This window comes from Neltuma alba, unplaced genomic scaffold (assembly GCF_004799145.2).
Source record: "Neltuma alba isolate B1F8T4 unplaced genomic scaffold, ASM479914v2 tig00012932_pilon, whole genome shotgun sequence".
Classification (NCBI taxonomy): domain Eukaryota; kingdom Viridiplantae; phylum Streptophyta; class Magnoliopsida; order Fabales; family Fabaceae; genus Neltuma; species Neltuma alba.
The window spans coordinates 281923-284806 of record NW_021637298.1 but is presented as its reverse complement, the minus strand read 5'-3'; the positions used below and the strand labels follow the sequence as shown (position 1 = coordinate 284806).

Sequence of the window (2884 nt, the reverse complement as noted above, 5' to 3'; positions counted from 1 at the left end):
TTTCAAAACTCACTTTCATGTAACCTGTCTAGTGGTTCGAGTATCTAATTTAACCCTTTTACAAAAACGGTAAAAACCGTCTATGACCCATGGTTCGTATTCAACCATCGAACCCATTCTTTTTCCATCCAACCTTTTGGATCCCATATCAAATCAATTATAGCCAGTAGGATCTAACATTCAATATTTTGGCCATTGGCTCGTACAACGAGTTACATATACAGATACACGTAATTTTAGACAAAATAATAACTATATATCAAAATATTGATCATTTCTTTCAATAGCAGTTACCATGGTTTATCAGCCCTTAGCCACCTCCTTATGGAGAAATATCTACAAACCAAAATAGATATACAATATATCTTCACTTCAAAATAAGATGCATTTTAGCAAAATATATATACACAAAAGATCGCCAGCTTCCTGCGCCTTTAAACTCCACCGATCACTACTCCCTTGCCCTTAGGAGTACTTGCCCTTGCTGTATTACATGGAAGAAGGGGTGAGATTCTAAAGAATCTCAGTAGTAACAAATTTCCCTCACGTAATCATACAAGATCACAAACACATGCTACACAGGCCAAAGAGAATAACACCTTGCATCCAAATATAATCAATGATGCATATACACCATACACCCATATAGCTAATCGCTATCTATCACGCCCACATTCCAAAATAAATGGAAACCAGCGCATATTGTCATGACAAATATTATTATGCAAAGGCAACTTACATGTTCTCATGCATAATCAGCATAAAGGCACATCCAAGCATGTGGTAATCAATCCACAATCACATTAAAGGAAAAGAGTTACTACCTTTTGCTTTTTCTTCCGTACTAACTTCCCCTTGCTTCTTCCTTGGCTCCCTTCTTAATGGACTTGAACAAATATCAAATCCTATAAATTATATAGGCAAGGATAGATTAATATATATATATATAGGTATAAGTATTTAAGTACTCTCCCATTTCCCTCATGCTTCCCACGGTCATACTTCCAAAAGTCACACACGCATATATATATATATATATATATATATATATATATAACAATTATACTCCACAAACTTATAAACAATTAGCATACATTAATCTTTTCGGATATTTCTCCCACAATTCCAGCTTCATATGCGTCATTCTATTTCCCATTTTAAGGTCCAAAAATCTTGATTCAGTCCTCTCAAATCAGTATTCAAATTCTACATTAATCTCAACAACCTTGCTAAGCTGTAAACTTTTTCAGATTTCAATATCTATCTTCACACTTTAATCAATTTCGGACAGCACCCCATGCTTCCAAAAATATTTTAATATGTGTACACTGAGGGTTAATCATCTCTCTTCCCTTCCTATTTTTCACGCCACAGTCATAAGCAATTCTGGAAAAATTTTCCAGATTCTAAACATACTCCCAATTTGGAACAGCACTCTTTACTTTAGTTCTAAAAATTCTCCAGCTTTAAAACTATTTTCTTACTATCACAATAGAGCTTTTAAACCTGATCCAATAACTCAAATAATAGCTGTAGAGCATCAACCCGTAATGATCCTTCAATTTTCCAGCTTGAGATATTGCCACTAAAATTCCAGATTTGACACGGACAACACCTACACACATACGTGTGTGTGTGTATATTACATCTACACCTCCAAGGTTCTCAAACTACCACCGAACAAACTGAACGTCCCTGTTTCGGTAACTAAAACCAGAGTAATCAACTATACAAGCAAGTGCAAAAATTCCAACCACAAACTCTATCCTCACCATTAAGCACGATTTTTATAGCTTAGCTCTCATGCTCTTCACTTTCTCTCTCAAAAACCAGATTTCATTTCATCATCGTCTTGCAACACATGACCAAATAACAGAAAACAAAGATGGAAGAAGATTCAGGAGACTCACCTGGTTTGATTTCCACTTTTAGATGAACCGATTGTCTCCTTCAATCACCTCCTCTTCTTCCTCGTTCTTCCCCTAGTCCACCGTCTCTCTCTTTCTCTGTTTCAGTCGTGCAGCAGGGGAAAATAAGAAGGGAGAAGATGTTAGGTCGGTGAGGGCTGTAGAATGACCATTATACCCTTTGGTCTTTATTTTCCCTTCGATTTGATCCTTCTCTATTTTTCCAGGATGATCAGATAATTCCAGAAATCAAACCTGGATATTTTATATGAATTTTCTTCTTCCATTAGCTTCTTTAGTCCATAAAATAATTTTCCTAAAAATCTCAGCTCAAAAATTAGCCTCTAACTATTTTTCTTGAATATTCCAAGAAAATAGGTCCTAAATTCTTGAAATTAACTTTATAATTATTCAGACCATATTTTAAGGGTCTTAATCTCAACAATTTCTCTAAAAATTTCTCCTTCATCATGCTTTACTCAAATCCATAAAATTTGGGATATTACACCTCCCCCCCCAAAAAAAACACACACACACACACACGCAAACACTTACGCTTCAACTATCCTTTGGGATGACAATAAAGAATTATGATGTGTCCATTTAAACCAAATGGTAAATGGTGGAAAAAGAGACTACATTACGAGATGCAAACAGAAGAATGTTAATACTTCCTTCGTTCTTTATTCTTTGAATCTTCATGTTGTCCCTAAATATATGTATGGTTTTCAAATTTTAGGATGGTATTAAATAGAGGTGATTAAGATCTGAAATAGTGTGAAACTAAATGGAAGGCAAAACTGAAAAAGCAAAAATAATTCTTACGTTGTATATAGATTTTTTTCCCTTGGTGTGTATGTGTGTTTGTGTGTTTTTTGTATCAGAACCAGTAAATGGAAATGGAGGAATATAAGGCCTTGTTTGATTTCCTCACTACCTCGATGTCTCCGGTCTCCGATCTCTTCTTCCTCCCTTCT

General features: G+C 35.1%; 1 long non-coding RNA gene across 1 annotated transcript; it reads right to left on the bottom strand.

Moving 5' to 3' along the window:
* Window positions 1–234: 234 nt before the first annotated feature.
* Window positions 235–1995, bottom strand: LOC114732742 (uncharacterized). Its single transcript, XR_003739025.1, has 3 exons — window positions 1911–1995; window positions 825–905; window positions 235–484 (listed from the first exon to the last, which is right to left on the bottom strand). It is a non-coding gene; the product is annotated as an uncharacterized LOC114732742 (long non-coding RNA).
* Window positions 1996–2884: the final 889 nt, after the last annotated feature.